The 12937-nt window shown below is 39.6% G+C and overlaps 1 pseudogene; it reads left to right on the forward strand.

Annotated features, from left to right (window-relative positions):
• Positions 1–2217: 2217 nt before the first annotated feature.
• LOC107574665 (GTPase IMAP family member 8-like) lies at positions 2218–10301 on the forward strand (annotated as a pseudogene).
• The last annotated feature ends 2636 nt before the right edge of the window (positions 10302–12937 follow it).

Below are 12937 nucleotides of genomic sequence, written 5' to 3' on the forward strand. Positions count from 1 at the left end.
AGTCAAACCCGCCGGCCGCTCCGAAGACAAGCCCGCCGGCCGCTCCCGAGTCAAACCCGCCGGCTGCGCCGAAGACAAGCCCGCCGACCGCCATGTACTTCAGATACTCGTCACGTGTATGTATTTCCTGCTGTTTCCTGTGTTTATGTACCCTGTGTTCCATGGATTAAAGACTGTTTCGTATATTCCTCGTCACCTCGCTCCTTAGTTCCGGTTATCCTCGTGTGTGTGTCGTGACAATATTTGTCTTTTTTACCCGGAACATGACACCGTTTTAACAGCAACACACGGAAATCGAAAGAAAAACACTGATAGATGAGCGGCTCACCTTCGCTGAGTTCAAGAAGTTTTTCAGCCTGAAGAATCTGTGAGAAACATTGAACGAGTACATCATGACCATGTTCAAGACCTTCGACATGAACAGCATTTTGTTAGTACTGATTATTATCTTTATTCACATTTACAATCTTTACATTTTGCCAGTCATTGTTGGCATATTTTTATAAAGACTTTTTTTGGTCATGTTTAAAACGTAGTTATCTAGTTCAAGATTATTATATACGATTATATGATGTTATTTAGTTTGTTCTAAGACCTCAGTTGATTGTATTTATTAAAATGATTAGAAACGCTCTTCTCTTCCTGTGCTATTCATCCTCTCTTTCTCTCTCCTGGTTCTGACTGCTTCAGAGATCTGAGAAGAGCCACAAGACAAAACATCTGGATGGAGTTAAATGATAAGAACTGTGTATGTTCTTATCTGGAGCCAAGAGTGCTGATCCAGACAGCAGTGCAGCAGATCACGATATCTATCAGATATCGATATCTGAGAGGTTTGTACTTCAGGAAGGTTACAGGATGAACCACTGCCAGGTAGCGCTCCATACATATCAGAGACTGAAACAGAGGACGGCCAGCGAAGACTAGTCCTAGTAAAAACAGTGGTAATTCTGTGATGCTTGAAATAAAAAAAAAGAGAAAAAACAAACAATTCACACAGATACCGATCTCACAGACGGAGAGGTTGAGGTTGAAGAACTCTGATGTAACTCCACTTCCGGTTCCTGTGACGATGAGCCATGCAACATAGCAGTGTGTGGGAAAACCAACCATGAAATTGATGCTGTACACACAGATTTCCAGACAGTCTGTCAGCCCAATAGATAGAGTTGTGGAGCTTGTAGATGTTTCAGGTGAGGTGAAGTTCACTGTAGAGTTACTCATCTCCTCTGTGTCTGTTCAGCTCACAAAACACACATAAAACTGAAACTAATTATGGAACGGGAGAAGTGTAAATGAATGAGGCAATTCAGACCGAATCAACAGAACACAAGTTCAAATTCCATACATATTCTACAAAGTTCTCAAATCTAAATAACCAGAGCACACTATTAAATTACATAACATTTCTATGAATTCAGTAGAATTTAATTTGAGTCTCTTATGTGAAATCTAATTTTCCATTGTATTTCCTTCAGATGGATTTCATTTAAATGTTAAACGAAACCAAATAACTTATTGAGGGTAAAAACAACACACACGCACACACACACACACACACACACGCACACACTGAGTTTATTACCTGAATTACCTGAATGTCCAGGATGTATATACTGTACAGCTCTGCTGTTTTGTAGACTGACTTTAAAGCATTCACAATAATGCTCACAGCCTTATCTGCTACTCATCACATAAAAACACAAATTTTGATATGCAAATATTTAAAGTAAAAAAAACTGCAAAAAAAAAAAAACTAGAACTGCAGTTCTATATAGAAGGTTAATTTGACAATGTATAAAACGTGTTTTTTTTTGCACAGAAAATTTAGTAACTTCAGTAACCATGCTTGCAGTATAATAAAATTAGTAAAGCTTTTATAAATCTGACACAAGCCAGCAGGTGCCACTCATTCAACACCTGATATTCAAATTCTTATACTGAGCATTTATGAAAAAAAAACTATATATATGTGTCAAGTTTGATGTAATTTTCTCTGAGTCAACCCTCATTAAAAGGTGATATTGGGCTATTGATTAATGAGCTTTTAATAACTCTTAAAATAAAGCTTAGACTTTAAGTTTAGACTTTAAAGGAGGGGCGAAAGCGCGTGAGGGCATGCTGCTCAATGATCATGTCATCTCGTTTGTCACATTTTCATATTGGTTGGAAGCCAAATCGAAACCGAAACTAAAATACTGCTAACTCACGATGAATTTGAAGAAATTTCCCTGCAACCTCTTCAGGCGGACGCAGCACAACTCTTTCTTTCGATTTAGATTTAAAGGTGTTATTGTTAAAATGACGACAGGTAAGAATCAAAGTGGTTACATGTGTATGTACATATATAATGTTTCCTTAATGATTTATGAAGTGTTCATGAGATATCAGAATCAGCTTTATTATTAGCAAAGGGTTAAATAATATCTCACTGCGCTCTTACACTTGAACACCAGGAAGAAACTAAACTTCTGCGTGATTCTTTGCACTTTTTTTTCATTTGTGGCAATAGGCTGTTTATTAATATTTTTTTATGGAGGCTATAGATCAATAAGTATGTGTTGAAGTGTAATGTTCTGAGGATAAGGACAATCATAATTTCACCAAATAAATTAGTGTTGATCTATATCATCAGCACACTGTTCTAAACAATCTGTTCTCTCTCTCTCTCTGTCTGTGTGTGTGTGTGTGTGTGTGTGTGTGTGTTTCTTCTCTAGCAGCAGCAGCAGGTAGACGTAGTCCATTATTTGATCGCCCTGACAGTAAGTCAATTAAAGCACAAACATTTATGTGTGTGCTTTTATGAAACAATATGGGTAAATCTGTCTGTGAAAAATATTATCACTCCACAATATTCAGTTTGTAACAGCTGAAGCATTAGTTCACACCAACATGAAAATCCTAATATGTTTAGATTTCATTTTCAATTTATATTGTTAAATAAAAAATGTGGATGTGAATAACTCGCATATGTGCGACTTTCCCGAAAGTCTCTTTGTGTGCGTGAGAGACAGAACACTCTGTTTGATGCCAAAGAAACCCAAATATAATAATTCCCTTGCAGGAGATATAATTACCTTCCTAAACTATAAAATCAGCTATATTTTTTACATGTTGCCACTGTAAAAGCTAAGCAAATTTAAGTACATTTTATCTGGAAATATTTATGCACATTTATGCATGTTGTAGGAAAGTCTTTCCCTTTAGTTGCATTTCATATTTAACCACTAGAGGGCACATGTCTTTCATTTTACTGATACCTATACACCTTCCCTTTAAAGGGGTCATATGATGCTATTTAAATTGTTCCTTTCTCTTTGGAGTGTTACAAGCTCTTGGTGCATAAAGAAGATCTGTAAAGTTGCAAAGACTAAAGTCTCAAAACCAAAGAGATATTCTTTATATAAGTTAAGAGTCAACCATACCTAAAACAGCTCTTTCTCACACGCCCCCACATGTCTACATCACTATGTGGGAAGATTTGCATAACGCCGCCAAAATGTTCACGCAAAGAAAGAAGGCGTAACTTTTATTCTCGCTGTAGTATTGTTGCTGCCGCCGCCGCCATGTCATGAAGGCACTGTGTTTCGTTGTGAAAGCGAAACTACTTTGTTAGGTCTTCCAAAAGAGGACGATATCTGCTTCGTCATGCCTGGAGCTGATCCGTGCTGGTCGCTGAGGAAATACTACAACTTTGCGCTGTGGATCGCCGGATCGGCTTTCACCGTGGACGAAGCGGAGTCCAGCCCAGGGTCGTCACATGTGGTTGCCGCAAGCCCTGAGCTCTGCTCACTCGAGGCCGCCGTGTGTGATGCTGTGTTTCGTTGTGAAAACGAAACTACTTTGTTTGGCCTTCCAAAAGTGGACACGACTAGAAATCAGTGGTTAAGTTGTATTTACAACACTGTTCCAGAACAGTTCAACCCAAATATTCAGATGTGTGCAGCACATTTTACGGAGGACCGTTTATAATGGGTTTTCATGTTTTTGAATCATCGCTCCGGCCGGACTGGGCATCATCACAGTATGGTGAGGGGCGTAACATTTCCGTCTCACGCTTGAGGTATTTGGCGCGCGCGCGTGCGTGTGTGTGTGTGAGAGAGAGAGAGAGATCACAGTGGAGTCAGCTGTCTTAACCGTGGCTTGTGTACTGCAAACACATACCAGCTTCATCACTGTGTCTGTCACGCAACTCTGTTCCCCTTTCGCGCTTGAACTGATGGTAAAACTAATGACATTATTTACTGTCTTTACATTTATTTTGAAAGATGAAGATCGAGATTATGGTAAGGGGCGTTACATTTCCGACGAGTGCTTGTGGTGTTCGGCCAATCACAATGCACTGGGTCAGCTGGCCAATCAGAGCAGACTGCGCTTGTCGGAAGGCGGGACTTTGTAGATAGATATTGTAGGACCTACAATAATGTACAGTATTTGAAAAATAATGTGTTTTTTGAATATTAAAGCATGTCAACATATTCTGTTACACCAAATATTGATCTTTAAAAAAGTATCATATGACCCTTTTAAGAAGGCTACATACCCAGCTATTTATTTTTTGAAATATGCTTTTAATGGCAATTTCTTTTATGTGTGTAGGCCTACTGTGCAGCATAAAAACAGAAGTGCACTATAATGATTGTACTCTTACTGTCAAGGTTTCTGTTCATTTGGACTTTGCTTTCCTTTGGCACCGGTTTCCCTTGTTGTGTTGATTGTGTTATTCTGTTCAGGTGTGCCTAGTTAATTATCCTTATTTGGTCGGAGTACTTAAGTTCCAGTATGTTCACTTCGAGTTTGTCTGGTCTTACGTCTACATGTTTTTTAATGTGGCTGTGCTACATTGTGTTTGGATTTACCCTTGTTGGGATAAAGACTTATGACTTTCATCTTCGTCATGCGCTCTTTAACACAGCGTAGCTATGACACTCACAGACTTGCTGTGTAGGTAGAGTCTGAGTGAGAAGCATTTAAGTTCAAACTTGTGAAGAACAGTTTTTAAAGTCTTGGACTTTATCTGTGACATCTGAATTGCTGCTTGTGCAAAACTTGGGTCGGGATGATTTTACCAAGTAGGGTACATTTCTGGAACTTATTTGAACATTTAGGGAGGACATTTTTAAATGTCTCTTTACAATATGTTGAGTGTTGTTTGTCACGGTTGCGTGGAGGGAGATCAAGCGCACAACGACAAGACAGTCCCTTTAATTGTAATACATTATTAGCTAAAATGTGGCTGTGCAGTGGCCTGCTTGTGGACTACTGCCAAAATGCCACCATTCCATGCAGCATATGGGCCACATGAGAAATGTGGGGAAGACCAGGGTTAGAATAAAAATCAACTGTGGCCCACATTAGGGCCAGTTTTGGTTTATTTGGTTGGCTTACATGCGGCACTGCTAAGGCTTACTTGAGCTCCAAATCTGGCAAACAGCACCGGACCGCCCAAATGGCATTATTCCACACTGGAGTGGTCCAAGCAAATGCCATTGTTCTTCACAGTATTTGGGCCAGAGCAAGGTTTTGGATCTGGGCCAGAATTCAAATCAATGTGGCCCAGATTTGGGCCAGTTCTGCTTTATTTGGTTTATTCATGGCTGACATTGGGCCTTCCTTTGGCTTGCTTGTGGCCCAAATCTGGTGAACAGGAGCGGACCGCCCAAGTGCCATCATTCCACGCGGTATGTGGGCCAGATGAAAGCGTCAGGTGTGGGCCTGATCTGGGCCTCAGGAATTTTGCTATCTGGGATAAAGCTACCATAAAACTCATTCAGTCTGTAATAGCGGAGATCTCAGTTGAGCTTATTTATACGTCACACCAGTGATGTCAGACACCATACAGTACTCTTAAAACAGTAGCCTAGAGAAAACACGATCTCTGCATGCTGCAGTTAAAGCTGTTTCTGTGTTTTGTGTCATTCAAACACAAGAAAACATCAGATTTTCAAAGAGTGACAAAATCCTTGTGAAAGTGTTAGTGATATTTTACCATTACTGCTTGTGTTAAATCTTTAGAATATTTAATATGAAATTCTTGTGCAGTGTTTTTTTATTGAATTTTGTTTGTGTCTGTGCTCTTTTTCAGTGAGTGATCTGAGGATTGTGCTGATAGGAAAGAATGGATCAGAAAACAGACGGGTGGCAAACAGTATACTGGGTAGAGCAGCGTTTGACAGAGAAGCTCCATATTATTTACGGCAATCCAGTGACAGAATCAGTGGAGAGGTGGAGGGGAGAAAGATCACAGTCTTCAATCCTCACCTGCTCCAGCCGAATTTCCCACAGGGAGTGATAATAGATGGAGTGAGAGAGTGTGTGTCTCTGTCTGCTCCAGGACCTCATGTGTTCGTACTCGTACTGCAGAATAACAACTTCAGTGAGAACGACAGACACAGAGTGAAATATGTGCTGAACCTCTTCAGTTATCAGGCCATGAAACACACTATAGTGCTGACTACTGATGAAGAGAGACGCGGATCAATAGTCACTTCTAGGAATAACACTATTCATGATTTAATAAAGGAGTGTGGAGGAAGACATCTGAAGTTTTCTACAGTAAGCACAGGATGGCGCTCTGAGTTGTTCAGAAGGACAGAAGAGATACTCAAGAAAGAATGTATAGAATTTCTCATCTGTGACACGTGTGAGGATGAAGGGGAAGAAACACAAGTGGAGGGAGATCTGAGCATATCTGGAGCTTCAGTCAGAGGAGACGAGATAAAGAAGGATTCTGATCTCAAAGAGAGCACAGAAACAGCACGTGATGGAAGAGGTTTGTCAAATATTTTCTTTCTGGGTAATACCTCTAAGAATATGATCATGAAGTACTGTTTTGTCCTTTTATAGTTACATTGTCTTAGAGACATTTGACAGAAAAACAAAAGCCTTTTTATTTTTCTATGGGCTATCTATAACAGAACCAGAACAGAAAAACAGAAAGACATTGAGCAAATAAATATATCAAACAACCCCTCTGCGCTCTCTCTGTCTGCGGCTTTCTCCCTCATGGCGGGCGTTATAGCCGGGTCTCGCACCTGATCTGACGATCCGTGAGGCACTGGCTCCGTGGCAATCCTCAGCTCTGTCGCACTCATAGGCGATGGTTCGTCGGTCGCGATGGGCTCTGGCTCTCCGTCAGTGGTGGGCTCAGGCTCTTGCTCCACGCAGCAGGGTAATGGTGGGCTGGGCTCTGGGTCTGGCTGTGTTCTGGATCGGAGGTAGACGCACTCCAGACACCGGTTGATTGCCTCCCTCCAGCACAGTCCGGTGGTGTCTTGGAGGTTGATGGGGCGGTAGTAGTTGGCCCCGATCCAGAACAGGGAGTTCAGCGGAGCGTCGTCGAACGCCGTTAAAACGGCGAGCTTGCTGAACTCCACAGCATACTCCAAGAAGGGAAGGTCTTTACGGGCAAGGGAGGTAAACTTAGAGGCGAGGGGATCCATGGGGAACACAACGGAAACAAAAAACACTGTACAAAACGCGGAAAACGCAAATAAAGTTACTGTATTTGCTCAGGTCTTCTGTCACGATTGCCTACTGGGAGGAACGAGGAGACGCAGAGTAAACACAAATAACAGTCTTTAATAATCCTCAGAAGGGGTGACACAGGGCAGGCAGGAACACACACGTAGCACAACTCAACGACGTTTAAGACCTGACAAGGAAACATAGGGCAGACTTCACTTAATGTACTAATCTAAACGAGGGATAGACAGGTGAGGGGAATCAACTAATAATGGGATAACGAGGACAGGAACAGCAATGACCAAATATGAGGACATGAGGGAGAAAACACACACACACAGTCCATGAGCGTGACACTATCATGGTGCAGAGGTGGGTTTTTTCCACCTATGACTACAAAGTTAACTTGATTAAATAATAATTGAAAGGAATTTTAAAATATTTCTGCAATGTTTATTGTAGGACTAATTCTTGATGTTTATTTAAATGCTGCATCTGTCAGCTTTCTTTAACTTAGCGTCTAGCATACAGACACAACAACTTCTAAAGTTTAAACAAGTAATACACTTAATATAAATCCTTATGTTTTTTCCATTAGTATAATTAATAAGAAAGCTTATATTTTTGCTGAGTGGCTGCTGTTTGTATTAAGCCACATAATTAAAGTTCGAATGTCAAATTTCTAACCTTTTCATTTGTTTATCAATCATATATGATTTCTATGGGCTTTTTTCTCCCGGGGAAACGGATGATAATGATAGCATTCAATGACGTGCTTTTTTAATTTAATAAGAACAACAACAAAAAATGTTAAATGAAACATTTCCTTACATTTTCTTTGCCTCGACAATTTGATTGCACCATATGACTTAATTTTCTGTCACGAAACATTTTCTGCCATTTAGAATTTTCCAAAAAACATATGTTTTTAAACTCCTCCTACCTACACTGTTGGTTTGACTTTCACTAAAATTGGCTCAGATCATTTTCAGACCATCATGCCAAAAAAAAGGGGACATTAGGGGACCCGGATCATAAGGTTGCGAGCCACTTATTAACGGAGATGAATGGAGTAAGCTTTATAGTTACCTGCACAATTTGCATTTGACATGAATAAAACACTCGTCTTTCACATTATGTTCGAAAGGTTTATTTCTGCTTCACTAGACATCAGTGTATTTTTACGAATTACAAATGTTTTTTTGCGAGTACTAGTGTGTACTTAAATGTTATTATACAGTATGTTTTGAAAAACAATGAACAGTGATATACAGTCAAAGTCATAATTATGAGCCCTCTTGGTAAAAATGAACAAAAAAGTATAATGTATATGCTGTATAATGGATGGGAGTGGAAACGCAAACAAACATTGAGAATCACTGAGATGCACTTTTGCAAATAGTTTTCATTTCAGGTTTGAGTTGAACACTTGTTGCTCAGGGTCAAATTTAATCAATTGTTGTTAATCAGTAAACTCTATTATTTGTCATTTCCAGATGATGAAGATTCACCATCAGATTCAGGATGTTTGAGACTCTTGCTGTTTGGGAGGACAGGAAGTGGAAAGTCTGCAACAGGAAACACTATCCTCAGAAAAAATGAGTTCCACAGTGAAGCCAGTTCACGTTTGGTGACCACTGTTTGTCAGAAGAGAGTTGGTGAAGTTGATGGTCGATCAGTAGCTGTTATTGATACTCCAGGACTCTTTAACCCCTCACTGACAAATGAACAAGTGCAGGAAGAAATAATGAAGTGTATTTCACTGTCAGCACCTAGACCACATGCGTTCATCATTGTGCTGAGCGTGGAAAAAATCACTCCAGAAGAGAAAGACACTTTAGACATGATCAAGATGATCTTTAGCTCAAAAGCAGCAGATTTCTGCATTGTTCTCTTCACTAGAGGAGATGATCTGAGAGGACAAACAATAGAGCAATATGTAGAGAAAAGTAAAGATGCTGAACTCAAGACACTGATCAGTGATTGTGGAAACAGATTCCTGGCTTTTAACAACACAGAGACACAAGATCAGACACAAATTATTAATCTGTTAAATATGATAGAAGAGATGAATCAGGGCCGATACTTCACTAATGAGATGTTTGAAGAGGCAGCGATCTCCATTGAACAGAGAATGGAAATGATAGACAAGAATAAAATAAAAAATCTGGCTCAAATTGAAGAATTAGAAGCCAAATATGACAGGGAAGACATGAGTATGAGAAAGGGGGAGAAGAAGCAAAGGGCAGAAGAGGAAAGAGAGAGACTGAATAACAAGGTCAGAGAACAAGAGGAAACACTCAGGAGAGAGTTTGAGGAGAAAGAAAAATCAGAGCAGAAGAAACGAGAGACGGAGGATCAGAAACAATCAGAAGAAGAGAAACAGCAATGAGCTGAATATGATCAAACAATAGAGGAGATGAAGAGAGAGCTTGAAGATCAGAGAATACAGTATGAAGAAGAGCTAAAAGAAGATAGAAAGAGAGAAGAAGAATATAAACAAGATCAAGAAAAGATGAGAAATGATCACGAACACATCATGACAGAGTTAAGAACAAAACAAGAAGAGGAAATAAAGAGAGATTCAGAGAATCAAATGAGGAAGACACAAGAAGAGAAAGAGAGAGAAGAATGGAAGAGAAAAATAAAAGAGGCAGAAAATGACAAAGAGACTCAAGAGGAAATTAAACGACAGCAGAGAAAATGGGAGGAAGAGAAGAACAGAGAGCTGAGAGGACGAGGAAAGAGAGAGACACAATGAACAGCTGAGAGAAAAACCAGAAGAACTGGAGAACAAGAGAAAGAATTCTGAAAGAGAGAGAGAAGAAGAAAAACAAAACAGAGAGGAGGAGAAACAACAACAGATAAGCGAGAGAAAACAGAAAGAGAGAGAATATGAAGAAAATATAAAGGAAATGAAGAGACATTATGAGCAGCTGGAGACAGAAAGAATAGATAGAGCAGAAAAAGAGTGTGATGAAATGAAACAGAAACATGAAGAACAAATAGAGAAGATGAAGAAGAAACATGAAGAAGAAGCCAGAGAACAAAGAGAAGAACTGAATGATTTCAGAAAGAGAAAAGAGCAGCACGTTCAGGAGCTCAAGGAGAGACTTGAAGAACTAAATGAAGTGAAAAAGGAGCTAACAGATATTCAGTTATGTCATGTCATGTGAAACATTTCTACATTCCTGAAACATTGTTGAGCAGACAAATAGAGTAACTGGCACTGGTCTTTTGTAGTACAGGTGAAGGGGTTTTCTATATTTCTCCTTCTCTAAAGCGCAAGTATGGAAGGTAATTGTGAGTTTTTAATCTAACAATTCAGATTTTTTTCTCTCTAACACGATCTCTAGCTGGAGTGCCCATGAGCTGCCCTCGAAAGGGCACTTCATCCCATACCTTTGCCACTCATTCCAGACTCCATTTCCCATAACCCCTGCCTAGGAACTGATCTTCAGACTCCACCCGTTTCCTATCAGGAGGACTATTTAAGTTGGACATTCTCACCCACACATTAGCTGTGTCCCAATTCAAAGACCGCATCCTTCGAAGGATGCTCAGAAGCTGTGTCTCATTCAGAAGGCTGCGTCCTCCGGAGGTCGCATTCGAAGGCTGCATACGTCATCGAGGCTGTCTCATTTCAGAAAAGCAAGTAGGACACTCCGAATGCGACCTTCTTTCACAGGATTTCGGAGGATGCATGAGGTGTATCCTTCGCTGCTACAGATAACCCAAGAGTCTAGCCTTCGCAGGATGTCCTGATTGCGCCAGCAAGTGTTCCCGATTAATGCTCCTGTCGCATGGCAACGGTGCGAGAAGAGAGCTGCCATATATGTTATTAGTTAATGAAAACCAAAATGAGCCTGAATGGTTAGTTCTTGACTTTTAATTACCGAATTACACTTTAAATGTAAGACTTACTTTAATATTGAAATGACGTGAAAAAATACAAAATATAAAGCGACTAAATGTCGACATATCTTACCAAAATGTGATTTTATGTTGTTTATTCTATTATTGATTATTATGTACATAAATGGACCATGCTGAACATATTTAAACAGGTTCTCAACCCTGTTTAGTTTTATGCAGCTGAATATAAAAAGTTAACTTACACACGTTACTGCCGTCTACGGCAGCTGACACAGTTGCTAGGCAACAAGAAGAGTCCTCCGTAGGCCACACCGGTCCGAGTGCTTCGGAAGCAGCCTTGATATGCTTCGCAGTTGTAGCAACTTAGTAATAAACTTTATTCATTTCATCTCCAAAATATCAAAGTGGTGGAGTGTAACGAAATACATTCCATAAGTATTCACATACAAATTCAGACCAGAGCCCTGTACTGCAGGATAAAGCTGCACCTCACTGCTGGACAGTGGAGATGTGCTCTCAAACACTCTGGAGACTATCCCAGATGATGCCACACCAGGCTTTCTGTGGCAGCCCGTCCAGCTCCAGCAGCTCCACCAGGGTCTCACTGCTCAGCTGAATCAAAGCTTACATAAAAAAGATTGGAAAAAGAAAAAAAAATGCATTTTTATGTATTGTTACATTTTGATGTTGTTTTTCTGATGCTGAAGTTATTTTGTAATTAGTTGTAAGAAGTACTTTTAGTATAGAACAATTTATTTTCATTTGCAAATGTTATTCAGAGGCAAAAAAAAAATGTATAGAAGAATTTCTGTCATTTACAAATTATAACTTGCTTTGCAAAAATTAACAATTTTCAGAACTACTTCTAGTTCTTTTAGTTTCAACTAAAACAATACACAGAAATGACTTTGCTTCATTTACAAATAACTTAAATTACAAAAGTAATAAACAACTTTTAAGTCTTTTTTATTTATTAAATTTTTAAAAACAATTAAAAAAATTGTAAGTTTCCCAGAAGCACCATTTTCTCCAAAACTGCCCTAAAAGAAGAGAAAAAGGAAAGAAAATTATTAAGACAGGGCTGCAATCTTAAGGTTAGAAAGTATGACAGCAGGACGTGCATGCAAAATACTTCAAAAATCATATTTCTGGATCATCAAGTTTGCCTAAAACATTTGTGGACATATCTTGCTACAAAATAAATAAATAATACAAAATTAAATAAAATAAAAATACAAGTTAAAGACTTGTCTACTTATTAAGTATGAATAAAAGTCCCGTCGTCACCGGCACGCTATGAATTCTGGGATAGGGTAGGCTATCCCATCTCATGTATCCTTCATTTGCCGGAGAAACGGAGGACGCATTTGAAGTCGCGTTCGAATTGCGGCAGCCTTCGTCGCGCCACAGTGACACAATCGGCCTTCAAATGCGCACTTCGAAGGATGTAGCCTATGAATTGGGACACAGCAATTGCAAAGTATTGTTAGTATGTTTGCATCTTTATTCCTAGCCATCCGTTCCGTTGTTTTCCTATGCTTCCAGTGTTTCCTTGTTTTGCTTTGGCTTCGTGTTTTTGGCCTTGAACTGTTTACCT

The sequence above is a fragment of the Sinocyclocheilus grahami genome, unplaced genomic scaffold, assembly GCF_001515645.1.
Source record: "Sinocyclocheilus grahami isolate Dianchi unplaced genomic scaffold, SAMN03320097.WGS_v1.1 scaffold2302.1, whole genome shotgun sequence".
Classification (NCBI taxonomy): domain Eukaryota; kingdom Metazoa; phylum Chordata; class Actinopteri; order Cypriniformes; family Cyprinidae; genus Sinocyclocheilus; species Sinocyclocheilus grahami.